This window comes from Chiroxiphia lanceolata, chromosome 6 (genome assembly GCF_009829145.1).
Source record: "Chiroxiphia lanceolata isolate bChiLan1 chromosome 6, bChiLan1.pri, whole genome shotgun sequence".
Lineage (NCBI taxonomy): Eukaryota > Metazoa > Chordata > Aves > Passeriformes > Pipridae > Chiroxiphia > Chiroxiphia lanceolata.
Window position 1 is genome coordinate 28,179,465 of NC_045642.1, and position 18,949 is coordinate 28,198,413.

At 41.9% G+C, this 18,949-nt stretch overlaps 1 protein-coding gene across 4 annotated transcripts in view; it reads left to right on the forward strand.

Annotated features, from left to right (window-relative positions):
- Nucleotides 1–4,449: 4,449 nt before the first annotated feature.
- NUMB (NUMB endocytic adaptor protein) overlaps nucleotides 4,450–18,949 on the forward strand; it is a 90,705-nt gene continuing 76,205 nt past the window's right edge. For 2 of the 4 annotated variants that reach the window (XM_032691900.1, XM_032691917.1), the window contains exon 1: nucleotides 4,450–4,543. The gene's annotated coding sequence lies outside the window, so the exon portion shown is untranslated. The remainder of the gene's footprint in view (nucleotides 4,544–18,949) is intronic. The other 2 variants (XM_032691909.1, XM_032691898.1) reach the window with 1 other exon arrangement.

An 18,949-nucleotide genomic window follows, 5' to 3' on the forward strand; every position in this document is an offset into this window, starting at 1 on the left:
TTATGAGCATATAAGCTGCATTGCCAAGAGCCACACATTTTATTTAAGAGGACATATAAATGTGGTGAGTACAACCTATTAAAGAAGCACAAGTGACTTCAAAAGAAGTAAGTAAATGGCACCTCAAAGAGATGGTAGGGTTCATTTGATATTTTAACCTTATGCCATTCAAATAATGGAAATCTTGAGTTTAAATTGCAGTTTGGATAAGTCCTGATCTTGTAGAGCTATGAACAGTCTTCACTAATGAGTGGAAAGGGCAAAATTCTTTGCAATTTTCAGCATATCATATGCTCAGTTGTTCACCACCATGCAAACTTTCTCTGTTCCCAGCAAACCATTACTGTAAAACAGTCATTTTTAGAAAGTTAAACCCAGTTAAACCTTTTCTCTTTATTAGTTTGCTGGCAACCTTCCTTTTGCACCTTCCTCATGCCAAAAACTACCCAGTAAGGAAAAAGAACATTTCAGGCCTTCACTTGACAGTTTTTCCAGCTGACAGTCTTTCTCATACAGCCTAGCGACATGCACTATGTCATCACTGGAAGGACACTGGGCCTGGATTGTGAAGCCGTGCTCCTTGTGAAAGCTATAAAGTTCATTGCCAGATAACAAGACTGAAAGCTAATTCAGGAACTGTTTCTCAAGAGCTATCCTCTGGCCTCCCTCATCTGAGTGAATGCACTCACTCACTGAAGCATCTCTTGGCAGAGACTTTGGCCTCTCTCCAGCTGTTTCTCCTCTTCTTGGGGATTTTCTTACTCAGTCACTTGTTGTGGTCTTTAAGCCTGTTATCTTGTACACAGATCCCCACTGAGAAGAGAAGCTTTCCCACCATGGAACAGCCAAATTAAAACACATTTATAAAAATAATAATTAGAAGGTCCAGTCCTCCCTATGAAATTATCTTTTTGGAGGGATTTGGAAGCACAGATATTTTCTTTAGTACCATGTAACACTAAAAATAGTTAAAGCTGAATTTACCTGATGTATTTAAGTAGGACTGGTGACTAAGTTTACTTACCCCCTTGACGTGTGTCAAGGGCATGGTGTCCTTTGAAATAATTTTATGAGGGTTTTTGTGCTCCAAATAGATGCTCGTCTAGCATTTGGTAGCATTGTGCAGATACCATCTGCAGTGACTAAATTCAAAGCTGCAGACTCCCAGCGCTCCAGCAGAAGAGAGAAGTAATGGTCATGAGGGGAAAATCCTCATCCTAAAATGAAAGCAGAGAGAAACCTGAATGAAATATTTGCTCTGTGGGATTAATCACATCTAGAGAACTGAGATAGAAGGTATAGTCCAACCCCCTCCTGCATAATCATATATCTTGTGCTAGAGAATTCTTTTGATATGCACAGTGTGGCTCTCGATGAGCTGTTTGGCTGATGCTTTTCCATGGAAGACAGATTTTAAAGGATTGTTGCTATTCATATCCTTTCCGTATTAATGATGGCAACTGCATAGCTTTGCTCATTAAATTATTTATGGCCCACTATTTCAAGATTAACATATAGCCATGTTAACATAGGGCAGCACCATTCAACATTTGCTTCTTTTGTTTGTTTCTCCATTTCAGAAGCCTTGCAAGAAGACTTTACCTTTATTTCCTACACTGAAGTTTTCTGAAGTACTTTGAAATTGCTTGCTCACCTCTGACGCAGCACTACCAAGACAAAATATTATGAAAACAGGATGTCTTGATTTAGCAACCATATTGTTCAGATCTGCTCAGAGTATGACAGGAGAAAGCCCATGTACTACTTGCTTATTTGCTTCCCATAGCAGATTTACATTGCTACTAGACACATATGGCATTTAAGAAGTATTTATGAACATTTTCCATGCTCATCCACATACACAAGCTCCCAGTGTTTACCTACAGTGCCAAAAAGATGGAATTCCTCTTGGTGAGCACAGTTATAGCAGTATAAAAATACTTATGTTGTAGTATTTATACTGTATGGCTTGTTCCTAGAAGGGATAATAGTATGATGTGATTAAAGAAGGGAGATTTAATCACTGACATTGTTTTAGATAACCAATAGGGAAGAATGATGTTAAGCCTCTGGGTATCTGCAGCTGAGGATAAGGAGTTTGCATTGTCATGGATGTGTGTGTAATATTCTCAGGTCCTTAGGGGATAGCATACTATCCTGCTGTCCCAGGAAGGATCTTGGCTAGAAAGGCACAGCTGACAGGAGTCAGTGGGCATCATAGGAACAGTCAAGTCCATTAATCCTGTGTAATTGCCCATGAAACCCTGTTCTCTACCTTAAGCAAAAGGTGAAAAGGGGAAAATTTGGTTTGGTTTCTTGGCAATGCTATGAAGTTTCTCCCAATTCTTTGTTATCTATAAGGATTAAAGCACTTGAAGCATTGCCATCAAGTATCAGACCTCAGAGAATTAATTTCCCCCTCCCTCACATGGAAACTCTGTGGGAAAGACTAACTACACAGAACGTGACTCGGACACACAGCGCGGCACTGTGAACGTGCAGTTTTGCTATGCTGGATGCTTGTCCAGCTAGGTGAACCTCTATGGTCATCTTCCTTTCCTTTCCCACCACAGCCTCCTTTCCCTTCGGTCACCAGTGACCATATGGGGAGGTCAAGCTACCAGCTGAGCAGAGAAACAGTAATGGCAACAAATAATTTAGCTATCTAATAATATTTGTAAAAGCTATACATAGCTGAAGCATACATTAGAATTCTATTTACAATAGCATGTCCTGGCCTTTCCTGGCCAGCCCTCAATACTTTTCATTTCAAAGTAGAGCTTCTTGATAATATGGGAATTGTTCATTAGAAATTAAGGTTAGGGCACATGTTTTATAAAAGATTCTGTCAGAAATTCAGAAACTGTGAATAGATGCAGAGTTACACTGAAGCTACTGGAATGCAGTATTCTAAGAGCTATGTCAGGTCAGGAATGTTTTCATAAAATCAAAACTTAGGACTGGTAGAAATATCCGTCTAGTCATTTTGGAACATTTGGCTCAAACACAGCTGTGTCATACTACTGGCTGAGAGCAGCAGTCCTGAAAGTAGTTGAGAAGCAACTGTGAGAGGGAAGGCAGCTCTCTGCCTTGGTTTTGCTTTCCAAGCAAAGGGATATTATGCAAAAAGATATAAGAAAAACCCCCGTATCTTCTCAGTTTATGAATGCGGGATGATTTGGGGGTCAGAGCATCAGTCTGAATCTCAGAGTCATGTAGTGCTCGTACTTCTGCCTGAGCACCTCCTATGTGAACCTGGTAAATGATTTTGCACATGATGTTCTGAAATTCCCAATGATTTCAGTTGCCTTATTTTCTGGATGTTTGCCAGTCAACATTAAGGCCCATGTTCTTTGTTGCTCTGTTTCTCTGCTCGATTCAGAGACAAAGAGGCATAAGGGGGATGGTGCACGCAGGGAGAAAGATAATAATGCAGAGAAACCTCATGTAATCTTTGCATTTCAATTTCCTGATTTTTCTTTTTTATCAGCTGAGTGCTTCTGGAACTGTTCTGGCTTGCATTTTGGATGAAGTAGCAGCTTGAAAGTCTGGTGAAAGGAGACAGCTGTTGGAAATACGCATTCTCGATAATGCGTTCAGGCCAAGCCCCGTATGCGCAGTCACAAGGGTTCTGCTCCCGGAGGATTCCCCTGGGTAACTTCGCTTTGAAGCGCAGCCTCCCTGCTGAATTCAGCACCTGGTACTGCCTCCACTTCGAAAATGGAGGCATGCTTGTGTTTCTTGGGCCGAAGGAAGGATAAGCCGGGAACATTTTGGTTCTCAGAAAGTCGCAATCGTGGAGCTTAATGCAGAAAGGAGCCTGCTCACGTTTTTCCTGCCAGCCCGGCCTCTGGCTGATGGGGAACATTACGTGCTCGGTTTCTGGAGCGCTGGCATTAGCAGCACGTCTCACTGCAGCCGCCGGGCAGGAGTCAGTCATCGTATGTGGTTTATCGGGGGGGAAACCAGGGTAGCACTGGGCCTGCGGGAGCCATCCTCCTCCTGGTGCCCCCACTGCCGCAGCTGTGGGGGGACGAGCACCAAGGCCGGCCGAACGGCCGGTAGCAGGCGCGTCCCCCCGAGCCGCTCCAGCGGGACGCGGACTGAGCGGCCCCGGGCGGGCCCTACTGTGACCCCGCGCGGCGGCCCTGCCGCCTTCCCGCCCAGCCCCGAGTGGGGGGGTGGTCCCGACCCCGCACTGGCACCTCGGGCAGCCAATCCTGGCTCGCTGCTCCCACCGCCTCAGCCAATCAGGGCCGGAGCGGGTGAGTGGGGGCGCCAGAGCCCCGGCGTGAATAAAACACCCGGGACCCGTGGGCGGGGAAGGGCGGGGCCGCAGCTTTGATGGACGGCTCCTTACACCAATCCGAAGGCCAAACCCTGGGCGCTCGGCCAATGGGCGGCCGGGTTGGGCGTGGCGGGCGGCGGGGGGCGGGAGCGGCGGCCGAGGGGGCGGGGGCGGAGCGGCGGCGGCGGCGGCGGCGCTGCTCGGTGGCGACGGGCGGCGGAGGAGGCGCCGGAGGGAGGTGGCTGCGGGCGGCAGGTGAGCGCAGCCGGGCCGCGGTGCGGGGAAGGGCCTTCGCCTCGGCGGGCGGGGGTCGGTGCCGCGGGCGGGCGCGGCGGGGCCGTGCGAAGCCCGCGGGGCGCGGGTGGGTCCGGCGACGGGGGGGCGCGCCGGAGGCGGGGGAAGCCTGAGGGGCCGGCGTGGGGGGTGAAGCGGGGGTGCCCCGCGAAAGTGCGTGGGGGGCCGGGAGCAATGCGGGTGCGCCCTCCGGTCCGCGCCCTGGGGGGGGCGACGGGGTGGGGCGCGATCCCCGGGGTGCGGCAGGGCGGGGGCCCGGCGCAGGTGGAGCCCGCGGGGGGCGGCCGCGGCACCGAAAGGCCCAGCGGGCTGCACCGAGCTGACGGCCCGGGGGAGCGACCCCCGCGGCGCCGCCGCTTCCTGGGGCTCTCCCGGGGCTGCCCGTGCCTGCGGTCTCTCCTAGGCCTTGAATCCCGGCCAGGTTTCCGTCAGAGGGTCCCTCCGGCGCGGCCGCTCCCGGGCGCTTTGTATCGCCTGCCGCCCCTGCGCGGCCGCGGGAGCGAGCGGGAGCTCCGGGGAGTTGGGGCTTCCCCGAAATCCTCTTCCTCGTCTCAGCCGGGGCTGGGGCGCCGTGAAGTTCGGGAGCCGTCGGGACGAGGCTCCGAGGCGATGGCGCTGAGGACCCAGCCTGGCAGCGGGAGTTGTAGGGGAAAGGGCCCCTCCGAGCAGCGGGACTCGCTCGTCTCCTTCCACCCGGTTCGTGGCTTGGCCGGTGCCGCTGTGCGTGTGCGGCAGCCCGCCAAGCTGCACAAAGGAACAGCCGGCCGGGTTCGGCCCGTCCTGCGGGCGCAGGAGGGATGGATGAGCAACAGCGTGCGAGGCGGGGGCTGCGGCGGGGCCGGGAGCATCGCCTGCTCGGTGCTCGGGGGGTCACGAAGGGTTACAACGCAGCTCCTGTTCGGAATGCGCTTAACTCCTTTTGTTGCGCTCACGGAGATGAACAGTCTTCAAGAATGAAATGATGCATCCCTCAGAGGAGAGTTAATGCCTTGCAGCAGCTCTGGTCTACGACTCCTTCGGTCCAGTCGATTTATGTAACCTACTCGTTAATGGTTTATGGAATGATAAGGGAGCCTTTTCTGTGTGCTGCTCTGTTTCAGTGTTGTCAATATTTCGTAATTCATCTGTCCAGAGTAGGGGATGCTCATAATTGTCAACAACGTCTGTTTGTACCGTTTAAGGGGTTTTTATTTTGTTTTACTTTGCTTTCTTGTTGTTTTGTATTTTTGATCATTCTTCCTCTTCAGATAGGCTCCTGAATGAGGAGAGCATGTAAAATGGAAGGCACAGTCATTAGGTTTGGCTACAGTATTACTCTAGGTATGGCTTGTAGCAAAAAGTGGATTTAAATGGATTTCTGACTCAGTTCTCTTTGACTTATTGATCTATGGTTACTTCTGAAATGGTCTTTATGATTATGCAGAAGTTAGTAGTTACCATAGAGAAACAATATTGTTTTTTTGTTCGTCAGCGTGTGTTTTCCATTTCTTCATCTCTTGGCAATTCTCTGTGGAAATGCTGGTTTTTTTCCCTTAGCAAGTCTTACGGAGAAATAATGTGAATGAAGTCCAGAAAAATGAATTTGGAGATGTGTTCATCTTTGCCTGTGATTCTGAGACTCTTGGTGGCCTGAGTTATCCTACAGTAAACTCTTTTTAATCTGTAATTGAATAAGGTGTTGGTTTAAAGCCTCAGTGAAAATTCAGATTTATGGAACTCTAAACATATCAAAGATTCTTTTTTCGTAAAGTATACATGTGAAATGCATTTCAGATCAACCATTTAAATCCTTATTAGCAGAAAATTTATTTTTCAGTCTGGGAAATACTTTCCTGCATTTATTACTTATCTTAAATATGTGGAAACTGAAGGTGCATGTAAACTAGCCAGAGTAAACAAGTTTGTTTATCTTCTCACCCTAGTGTTGTGAAACCCTCTGATTTTGTATTAGGAGCTGACAGCATTGTGCATTTAGGAAGAAAACAACCCAAACCAACAAGCCACGCTGGGCTCTTAAAACTCACAAGACTTCTGACTCTTGCATTTTGTAGTTTGATGTAGCTGCTTGGTGTCAGTGTCAGTAGTTTTCTTTCTTACCAAAAAGAACGTGATGGGATAAAAGCTTTCTGAAATGACAGTGAAAATCCTTGCAAAAGTACTTACCTCCCCAGGAATAGGGGCTATTGGGATAACATATCGTAGTAGATTTTTTTTATAATATGTTTGTGTGAATTTGTTACAGCACCATACAAGATCCTTGAATTCTGCCTGTAGCTGGTTTTATTCCACAGTAATATTGATGGAGCTGCATAACGATGGAAAAAAATTAAATTACCCTAATGCTATAGAAATTAAATTTTCTGCACTCTAGAAAAGATGTTTTACAGAATCTGTCAGGTAGGAGATTCTCATGACAGCCTAAGATGGTGTAATTGATGACTTAGGGGTTCTGTCCTACTTATTGCACTCATCCTACACATTCTGCTGACCTTGTTCTTTTTTTTAGGGGGGGTGTCAAAGTTTATTTGTATTTTTATTAGTTTTGCCAGTTGTCCAGCAAGCTTGGTTTAAACTAATGTGAAATCATGCCCTTAGTCTTGATTTTGGAGTTTGTTTTGATCAGTGAACATATATTAAAACTACAGATTACTTGTTCAGTCTCAACTGAGATCTCAGTTTTAATAAGTCACATTGGAGTGTATTGCCTTTCTTTTCTTGCAGAATACTAAGCATAAATTCAATCAAACTAAGACTTAACATGTCCTCTGCAGTCATATTATTGCATTACCACCAGAGCAGCTTTGATTTTTCTGCCAGTGCTTTCACCAAAAGGATCTGTTTTCCCTATGTTAATCTTTCTTTGCTGATCCAGCTGAAAATGGTTGTACAAAAAAATGTTAAGCTTCAGTTGGATCAACTGCCTGAACTGACTTCGTGGCTATACAAATGTTATTGCTTGCATAGGAGGAGGAGGCTGTGACTGCTCTTTTCTGAAGTGGCTCTATTTTAGTTTTGCCTAAGCTTGTCAAGAAACTTGGCAGCTTAAACTGGAGCTGTGGTGGTCCTCTCTCCTTCTTGACTGTGCGTCTTCCCCTGTTGGCAAGGAAGCCTTTGTGACTGTGAGTTAAGCAAAGTCGGGGAGTTAATCAGGCTGGTAATTAATTGCTTTTTTTGTTTTGTTGAATTTTGGCTGGATCATGTTCTTAACTGGCTGATCATCCAGGTCAGGGGGTGGGAATGGGACTTCCTGTTGAAATGAATGAGATAGGGGGTTGGAGATGGGGCCATAGGAGCTCTGATTTAAATTTCTTTGAGCTTTTCTGAAACTGTACCTTTCCATCAACCTTTACATGACTTGGGCTAACAAAGGCCTATAGCAAACCGGTTTAAGCTGGCTTGGGTAATAAAATAACAAATAAATTGAAGAGTGTTCTTCCATTTTTCTCAGCTGGCATTTTGATGTGGGTGGAAACAGTAATGAGTGGAGGATGTGGAGCTAGGGATGGGCTAAGCACAGTAACCTCAGACTGGCACAGATGTGTCTGAAAGAGGATGTGTTCTCATTTTAAGTGTGGGATCCATCAAATACTCATTTTGAATTGATGTTCTTTATGGTGTATTGTTGAAGCAGATGTTGCATCAGAAAGAAGAAAATTTTCTTAACAAGCAAGATTCAGAGGACTGTTCCACTGCGCAGGAGGCCGTGTTTGTTTTTTTTTTTTTTTTTTTTTTCTTCTTTTTTAATTTTTTTCCATTTTTATTGACCAAGACTCACAACTGACAGACGTCAGTTTAAAAGTAGAAATGACATCATGTCATATGTAGCTGGAGTTAGACATTCATCCAGAATCCTTTGAAGTGTATTGTTAGGAGATAGCTCTGAAAACTTGAATTGCTTTGTTCAGTACTTGTCTTACAAAGTAATTATTTGTGGAGTCCTGGTGTTCTGTAGTTACCAGATGTGATAGCTTAAAGATGTTTCTGGCTACTAATTTATAGAACTTCTCTTTCTGTAGACTTGTGACAAAGTGTGTCAGGACAAATGATTTGTATGTGAGAAATTGGTTGAAAGGAATAGGTATGCCAAAATGTAAAGGTGCTCTTGAGGAAAATGTGAAGCCATTAATTTCAGAGTCTGGGGATCTCAAACAAGTTCTTGGCTTCTTTGAGTGCTGAATCTGTAGGATTTTTGAGATTTTGCCGGTTGGTTTTGATGCTGAAGGCAGAACCAAAGTTGTTAGCCTTCTAAGTGAAAGAGTGGTTTCAAATACATTGTATTAAGACTTGGACCAAACTGGAATCTTTTTCTGATTACCTTTCCTTTTCTGGGAAACAACAAACTGGAATTTCCTGGTGAATTGGATTGTAAGCAGTACTCTGTAATATTTTTACCCAGAGGGTTTATTAATCAGAGCTGCTTTCTGTAGGTATGTACTTGGTCGTTGGCCTGGGCTTCTTCACAGGCCACCGATCTACGAGCTGCAAGTATTACTGGGGCTATTATAAAAAAACATGCACTTGACCAGAAACCACTCTTAGTGTGTGCTAACTTCATTCTTAATTTGCAAGTGACCACTCTTAATCAGTTTATTTTTCTAGGGAAAAAACTCCAAACATTAAGAGTCTCTCTCTCCTTCTACATTTAATGTTGTTTAAACTTCATTAATGCAGTTCAAGCCTGTGCTGAGGGTCCACTCCCAGCAGTGAACTGATTTTAGACTGTTAAAGAAGCTTATTTCTGTAATCCACCAAAACTAGAGATACCTTGGCTTTTCCAAGGCTGATGGGCACCACTGAGCTTAGAAGTACCAAACTCTCCTGGGTACTCAGTTTGCCTTGCAGTGCTGAGTGGCTGGTAAATGCTTGGGTCTTTAGTTAGCTGGTATCTTTGTGTGTTGACTTAAGATTTTGGGTGAGGATAGTCTTCTTTCAAAGGCATTAATTCATCAACTGCTGAAGTAAAAATCTGTGGAGACATGGGAGGGAATTTGTTCCCCATATGGAGGAATGATATAAATAGAACCTTGGGTCACAATTGATATAGGCTGGATCTAACTTTTGTTTAGTAACTAATGGTAAAAGTGTTGGATTTCTGTTTCTTCACAGTATGAGGAAAAAGCAGTTATGTTCCTGTCTTCCAACAGTAAACAGTTTAACAGTAAACTTCTATATTTTTTTCTTGGATTTTTTTTCCTTTGGAACTCAGTAGCACTAGACTAGCTTATGTGAAGCAAATAGCTGAATACCATAGTCCCATGAAGTTTAATTGCTGACTTGATTTTTTTTTTTCCCCTCCAATATTTGTTTCTTACTGAAAGTAATAACCTGAATTCTGTGGAAAAAAGAGCAGTATGTTCTTTTTCTTATAAAAAGACAGTTGATACTCATTTGATTTGTACAGATTGCTGTAACTGCAGGGCTACAGAGCTGTATAGGCTGTGCTCCGGGGGTTGTGACTGCCTTGTCTTGGCAGTGGGACAGATGAATTTTCCAGTCTTTTCCCCTGCTTTACTAATATGCCTTTGTAAAACATATACTTTTTTTCTTTTTTTAGTTAAAGACCGAGTATTTTATTGTCAAAGTCTGCTTAACATGATCTTTCTCTTGACTGTTTTTCATTTACAAGAATGAGATGTGATACTGTCTCCAAAAAACCTGCGAGGCTTAATCTGGTGTAGGAAGCCTGAGAAAGAATTTACCCATCATTGACCATTCGGGTGGTGCTGGTCAAGGCTTAGTGCTTTGTGCTGGGCTGGAGTTCCTGTGTGGGTTCTTCCTTGTAGTTCTGATCAGTGCAGAGTCTGCATTTATGTCGAGTCATCGCATTTCACTTGAAATGTCTTATCACCTGTGCGTCGAATTCCTTCACTCAGTCTGAAAATGCCAGATATAAGAATTGTCTAGTTTAAGGTCTTCCGTAGACCAGACTTCATAGGATTCAGTGACTGTGATGTTGGTTTTGCTTTTTGTATTTTAGCAGGTATTTACTGATAAAGTGGATTTTTGGGGTTTCTTTCCTCCTCCCCCCAGTTGAATTATCAGTAGTCTAGTTAATGGTTAGGGTTAATTGTATACTCTCATATTAACAGGCCTTGAATATTATCAGAGTTTAATATTAATGTTCAGTTTGGCTTGTGTCTATAAACTTTGGTATTTCTGTGTAGGTTACAGTGTCTGTGAAGAGCATCTCATATAATGTGCTCTTTCTTTAATTGGATTTGCACAGGGTAGCTTTGAAATAGTGTAATGACGTTTCTATGCATATTTGTTTACACATGAGGATTACTTTTTTTAAAATAACATGAACTCGTTTTTTAGAGGCAATTTGTTAGTTTAAAGCACCTCTCTACTATGCAGTATGTGGATTTTCCTATGTCTAGAAAGCAACCTATAAAAAGCCACTCAGTCTTTGAGCAATTGGGCAGCCCTCTTAGCTTGGTAGCAGAAAGCCAGCCTCATGCAAGGAATGAAGGACTGTGATTCAGTTGGCCTGAATCTTTTTGCTAGGATATTTTCTGAAAGTGACTATAAAATAGTTTTTATAACAACTTTTTCATAGTCAATTTTATGTAGAATATAAGATATGTGTTGGATTTACTGTAGGCAGCTGGCAAATAAGAGTCACTGAATGCTTTGTCAAACTCACTGGGTATGTTTTGAATAGATGCATCTTGCTAATATTCAATATGGATCATTTATCATTTCATTTAGATGTCTGTAATAGTGTTATGTGGCTTTTATTTTTTCATCAGGTTTTATGTGGGCAAATTCTGACTCACTAGATTAGATGGCCCAGAGACTCCTCCACCAGTCTGTAATGAATGGTATGGTAACTAAATTAAGTAATTTCTGTGCTCCCCCAGGAGTGGCACAGTGGTCCATCGAAGATAATTTTTAGGTTTTCTCTAAGCCTTTTACCAACCTGAATACTTTGTGTCTTGGATTTTCATAAGGAGTACTCACAGTCTGAGAGTGTTATCCTCCAAATAAGGTCACTGTTATTTTTTCTTCAGTACTGCAATAGAAATTTTAGTAATTATTCAAGAGCATTAAAAGAATGCTTGTAAGATTGGCTTTGCACAAACTTGAATGGCCGAAATATATAAATATTTCTTTGCTGTCTGGCGAGGTAAGGTACACCCCTTTAAAGAGGTGTGTGCTTAGTACTATCTGAACGTTTTCCTCATTCTTAGACACACAGAATTTTTTTCTCAGAAATTACCTTTATTGACATATATGACATAATAGAGATTCATTTCCATTACCTCACGTTTCAGACATGGTCCTGTACTTCAATTTTATTCTTGATTGCAATCAGTTATTCTCTGTGTAACTAATTTTTGCTTTGGACATCATTTACTTTGCATTCAAAGAGTTTGTTCTCAAAGTAGTCAGTCATACCCACACATGTTCAGCGTCTTGCCCATGCAGAGACCAGGAACCTAGAAAAAGGCAGCATTGTTCGTCTGCCTACAGTGTTTGTTGACTTGAAGGTAAGGACCCAATTCTGAAAATCATACGGTGTAAAGAATGTTTATCATTCAAGTGGAGAAGAAAAAAATCTCTACCACATATTAGTTTAACTGTGAAATTGCTGTTCTAATACTGTAGATACAGTTCTTCCTTTCTTCTGAGATAAGCAGTGCTGACGTCAAAATACACCAAACACAGTGAGATCCTCTGAACTGTGGAAATTTTATTCTTGTTGTGGAAATCCTAGGGAAGATACAGAAGTAGATAAAAATAGTTGTTTTTGAGAAAATCCAGGATGAAAATCTGATTCTGCCTTAATTTCATTTTTCCTCATTTTTTGTGCCTTATTTCTCAATAGTGTACTGTACTGCTTTGATTTGAATGAGTATTGTCAATTTGTTGGGGAGAAAAAAAGTTTTCCACAAAATGGCTTGCCTTCTCCTGTTGGATATTTTCTCTTACCAGCAGAAATTTAGTTGATTTGATGGTCTGTTGCTCTCTTTCATCTCCTGCATTTCAGACAAAAAAATAAATTAGGTGTTCAGAGGTGAGAAACGTTTTTGAAATATGATGTATCCTGGAATTGTCTGAGATGCTGGATCATGACTTATCTCCAGTTTTACCTGATGAGAGCTAAGCTTCTTGCGCTTCTGAATTGGCGTTTAGCATCCCAGGATTGTATATTCTGTTCTTGAATTGAATAAACAATAAAAAAATTTCCCTTTTCCAAGTTTGTTTTCAGCAGGGTCAGTTCCCTGTTTCCACTTTTGCGAACGCTTAGCCCTGAAGCTTTGGGTGGAGGAGGATGAACAGAGGGGCTGTGCTGTTGCTAAAAGGAAGTGACATGGATCCGGTGCATTCGGCTAATGAAACTGTGAGCTAGTATGTTTTGGAAGTGGTCCTGCCTGCCTTACTCACCCTCAAAAGATCCCACCTGAGGTGAAGGTTATTCATTCAGGAGCTCTTCACTGGTGTTTCTTCTAGATCTGTAAGTGATTTCTGTGGCACAGGTAATGTTGGCTCCATGCTTTTTCAGTAGAGAGGCATCTGTAGCTCTAGTTTTGTGAGGAGCCTAACGCTGATCATCTTGTCATGGGATCTAAGTTTCAGAGAGGAGAACACATCTCAAATCCATCAGTGATGGCAGATCTCCTGACTGCTACCACATTGTCTTGCTGTCTGCTTCTAGTAGACGCTAAGATTTTATCTAAACCAGCTGTGTTCTACTCACTGCCTTAGCTCTTGTTCTCCATATAGCACGTCACAGTCTGGTGGCCAGACTTAGTTCTGTCCCCCTGCATAATGGCCCTAGAAGTAGAGGTTTCTGCAAGTGAGGGCTGTGCAGCCCTCTAACCACAAGAGCAGTAACTGAATGGATGTCTTGTTTTTTGTGGCATTAGATCAAGTGGGAAATGGAACCAATTAGTGTGGGCAAAATGTAGGCAAATGATAAAGTGATTAATGAGGTGATTTTGAAGATAGTTTATCTTGTAACGATGCTAATAATGTTACCTTAGAGAGGAAAAAAAAAGTAGTCCCAAAATCTTCCTTCTTTCAGATTTTCTACAAAGAAGAGAAAGCATTTCTTTTTACAGAGCTAGGCTATGGGATTGCTTATTTTGTTCCCCTTCACACATTGTCTCTAGCTCCAGTTACGTCTAGAAAGGTACAAACATGCTTACTTCAGTCTTAATGTGGCTTTTATGTAAATGATTACTTATTGTTCAGTGTACTGCTTCAGTGTTTGGTCTAGGTAAATTGTGCATAAGCTTCCTTTTCTCTTTGAGAGACAGTCTTTCGACTTTCTAATGTGCATCTTTCTTCTGTGAGAAATATCATATAAAAACTGATGAGTTGAAACTAGGTTTGCCTTTATATTCATGAAATAGCTAATGATTTGTTGACTTCTCTATTTGAGATGGCATTGCATCTGGTCTAGTTCTGTGCAGAGATACTAGATCAATCTACTGTGAATTGCTGTCCCAGTTTCTTCAGTGGAAAGGGACTGGCATCTGCCAGTCTTGCGTTGTATCACCCCCAAATCCTGGGCTGCTGTTCTGTGGTAGGTGTAAAATGTCTATAGCTGTCGTAGTTTGAAGTTCAGGTTAGCATTAATTCCATCTTCCAGAACTTGCTTTCAGATATACTTTGTGGCATTTGTGGATGTCACCAGCAGGTCATGACCAAAAGTTGTGGTTTTACACTGCACTTTCCTTGGTTTACCGTGTGGTGCAGTATTTGTAAAGCATGTATGGCTGGCAGGGCTCTCAAACTGCAGACCTAATTTTTGGGATATTCTCTTTTCAGAAAGCTGGAAATGGTACCAGTGTTAAATACTTTGGGAATTGCTTCTGTCCATAGCTGTTTACATGGAACTGTGAATAGCCCTTCCACTCAGGACTTAATAACTCTTAAGATCTAAGCAATGAGTTTGTTGAATTCTGGTAATCCTTAGCTTTTGCTTCATTTAGGCACCTTGTCATGATTGAAGACAGTGATTAGTTTAGGGAAGTAGCAGGGATGGTCTTGTTTCTTTTTTTTTTCCATTTTATTATTTTTTTCTCAGAAGCACCACAGTCTGTGTTTTCATCTTTTAAAAACAAACACATAATAGTTGCCATATTAGGTGTCAGTTTGGAAAAAAAAAAGAAAAGGAAAGAGAAAGGTAATGTTCCCTTAGTAATCCTAGTATGGAGTGTATGAAAATCAGTCTAATTTACGTGTAGGTGTTCAAGAAAGCTGCATTGCTCTATTAAATTAGGTATGGCATAATTCTGTGTGTGCTTTGGGGACTTCATTATCTGCTGTTTTAAGTTTGGAACTGGGTTACAGAAGTTCCTGGATTTTAATGCTAATTCTTTCATGCAATTTAGAAGTTGTTTTTATTTTCCTGAAGCTAAGAAATCATGTCCCCATACCCTCCCCACGGGTCTTTAGTCCCAATAACATTTGTAAAGGACTTAACTAAGAGCACTGTCATTAATGTATATTATTTCTGATATTATATATGTTGTAATTTCGTATTGGAGTTGGGATCACCTAAGTTCAGATGCATGGAAAATGTGTGGGGTGGTTACTGTTTAGATTGTAACATATTTCATTACTCTCAGTCTTGTCCAGAGCAAAGTTAGGGAAGTACTTCACATTCATTTAAGGTTTTCATGACTTATCTATTTGGGAATAGAAATACCACTCAGGGTTTGTCTGAAAGGTGATCAGAATAGTTTAATATGCTTAAAATTCTCCTTTATTCTGTAGTAAGTACAGATCACTATGTAGTGGTCTTTAAGCAGGTAGGAATATTTCTTTTAACTGTGACTAATGGAATATCTGAATATCAGAAATTCAGATTAGCAGGAAGGGGGAGAGGCAGAACAGTAGCAGATTGTATGATTCTGTGAAATCAGTGAAATAAATCCAATGTGAAGGACTCATTCAAAATAGAATTCTTGTGGTTCACAGGAAGTAAAGGATGTGGAAGAAAATTGCAAATTCTTTGCTGATTTTGCAAACCATGTTCCATAGTGCAGCACAAGTTTGTTAAAGAAGAAGCAGGTTCATGGATTCTCTGCTTTTTTCTTTCCTGTTCCTTTTTGGTTTTTTATTTATTTTCTTATTTTCCTTAACCTTCTCCCATAGAAAATTCAAGGCAAAAGGTGCAGGTTCTTGTAGTGAAAGGCAAACTTGTAAGATCTGGCTTAATTCTAATTTTGTTCTACAGATGTAGTCACTGATAGGTTATTTGGTGTTAAATCCAGAAGACTTAAATTTTTCAACATGAAAGTTTTAAGTTCTTGGCAAGCTGTGAATCATGATTTGGTTCTCCTGAGTGTGGTGCATGGTGGAAAGTTAGGAATGGGAGAATCTCATTGAAAACAAAGAGTAGTACTGCTCAGCATAGCAAATAAAAGTCTAGACTCCAGTCCTCTTACCTTCTAGCTTATAACCCTTGGGATTTATATTTGTAAACCTCTTTGGAAGTTTAAAACGTTTCTATGGTTAATGGGTTAGTCCTTCTAAAATACCTCTGAAGGAGGTGCTAGATGTTACTCCTAGGCAGTGTTATCACATTCAGAGAAACAAACAAGGCCTGTTAACTCAAAAATCTGTTTCCCAAGCAAGTAGTGTTCACTAACAAGTATTTCTGATCCTGGCAATGACATTACTGAGGATGTCTAAGGGTGGCCCTTGATATCTAATGCATTCTTAACCCCGCTGCTGCCACTGGAAGAAATGTTCTCACTGTCTGTTGTGTGTTTCTGCTGCATCTTTTGTATTTGACTTTTTCATAAACTGTAATCATTCAATGAAACCAGCAAAAAGTGAGTATTTTCTGCTGCTGTGGTGAGCTAGATTGTCTCCAAGTGGTCTGGTAAATGCTGATGTAAGGGAGAATGGGAACTAGGGGAAGCAATGGGCAGTTGTGTTGGTACAGCCACCTCCTGCAACCTGGTTTTAAATGTGAAGGAATCATAGTTTAGGTTCTCCAGTGCAGGGAATAGAGAAGATAATTTACAGATAGTTTATCCTATCTTAGTTTCCATGTGGAAGTGGCATGTTGATGATTTTTGAGATGATAGGGGAGCAAAAAAAGTTGTTTGTGTGTTTTGAGAGGACAAGTTGCACAGGTGGTAAACAAAAAAGTAGTTGCTCTTGGACAAATACAGTGTTTCAACTTTTTTTGAGGGGAAAGTGTTTTATGTCATCACTTTGAAAATGTTCTTGGTTCTAAGAAAAAGCAATAAAGAATACAGTGGACTAGAGAGATGGGCTAAGGGCAAGCATGGCCTTCCAGCCCAGTTGTGAGGGCCCCTTCTGAAGGAGGAGAGGCTGATGGAAGTTGTGACTGACTTGGCGACTATGGGTGCTTTTTTTTTCCTCTCTTAAGTGTATGCATGTAACACTCTTACTTGGTACGTGTGATTTTTTTGCTTTAAATGAGGGCAGGTTGGTCCAATGGCAGGTGGGTTGTTATGTGGGAAGTGGTGGTGCTATAGCTGGGTTGATTGGATGGAACAAGTGCTGGGCTTGCATGAGAACATGTCCATTAGGGAACTTCACTTACACTGAACCTTGAGCAATAGCAAACTTTAGGCTGTGAGAGGACAGTGGGGGTTGCTTGTGGTCCCTTAATGTCTGTTTTCATCTTACCCCACTGCTGACTGCTCTTTCTGCCTCTCAGGGGAAGGAAGAAGCAGCTCTTGTCTGCGCCGTCTGCCTATGAAACCTTATTTCAGGAGCCACCTCCTACAGAGAGCTCTGAGCATTGATTTTTTTGAGACAGATGCTCTAATGGAAATAAGCATTTATATGTTAGTTTCTGAAATGTCTTCATTTGATCAGCTCTTGCTTCAGAAAGGCTGTGTTGTATTTCTTTGCTTTTAACCCCGAGGCACCAGGGAGCACAGATGCAGCCACTTGCCTTAACTATTCAGTACAATCTGTAAAATTCCATATTTCACTTGTTAAAGAAGTGGAATTATCAATTCACTATTATCTAACCTGTTACAGGTTTTGTGTAAGTGAAGCATCAGGTCAGTACCTTGAATGTTAACTAACACCTTTCTAGCAAAAGGCTGTAGCAGTACCAGGTACACATATCTGGTAACATTGTAGTTGATTGTCAGGCTATTAGTCCTTAAAGTCTGCGAAGAATACAGAGTTTTTAGAAAAAAAATAATTATTAGCTTTAAGTAGCCTGTACAAGGAAACCTGAAGTATAGGTGAGTTCAATTAAGTTGGAAAATTCATCACATGGACCAGTTAATAGGAAGGTAAACACCTTGTATTTATGGAAGAGCTAAAGAATTTTAGCCATGAAAGAAATGCTTTATGATTATAGACTCAGGAAAATTTATTTGGATAGGAGGAAGTGTTTAATTTCAGTCTGCTCCAGCCAACTTTTCTGTAATGATAAATGACAAGTAATTGCTGTTTTTAAAAGTTATTTTGAAGTAAACTTGCACATTGCATATAATCTGGGAGAAGAAGCCGAATATTAAGTACACTTTGATCTGCTTCCTTGGTAAAAATGCCTGCTGTGTTTGTTCAGCTATACTTCATACTTTATCCTTACCATTTCTATGGAATTTTCCAACTCTTATTCTGAAGTCTCCTGTTTCTCTAAAGAATGGTGATTGAGCTTTGCTGTGTGCAAGTCTGACTTTAAATAGGCAGTAAAATAGTAGAGTTTGAAACATGTTGCTTCCCAGTTTGTTTAGTTCTGTGATGAGGACAGCTGATCTAGAAAAATCTTAGTGGGGTTATGCATGCTTTGATTTTATGAAAATTAAGTTTGCCCAAAACTTCCCAACATAACTGTTTAACTTTTTGTTTTGGAGTTGTCAGGTCTCCTGGGTGTTGATGTTCTGAAGCTGATTCAATAAGCTGCGTGTGTGTGTTGAGCAACTCTTATTTTTATGCCTGAAGAACTGAGGGGTTATTTGTCTTATGGTGTCTTCAAAAATGGATGTTCTGGTATTTCTAGGAAACCTCTACCAGTTGTTCTAGTAATTTATAAATCTCTATGTATAGACAGGCATTCAGATTTTTAAAGTCAGAGGCTTTATCTGTGCCAAGCAAAGCAGCATCAGGTATTTTGTCCCTGTTTCGCTGGAGCCTAAGATCAAAATTCCTTCTAAATTTGGCAAGCAACTCTTGCATTGTTTTCTGAAACAGTTGTGGGTTTTTTTAATATTTTTTTTTAACATTCCTTGATGCCTTCATCTGTGCACAATAGCTTGTACATGAGCACAGGTGTTCTGACAGGTATCAGAGTGGGCTGCCTGAAATCAAATGTGAGACTTGTGTTTAGGCATGGACACAGTCCTACAGATATACCTTAGGAAGAGAGCTGCAGAGCAGTCTAAGCCTGAGGAAAACTATAAACAATGG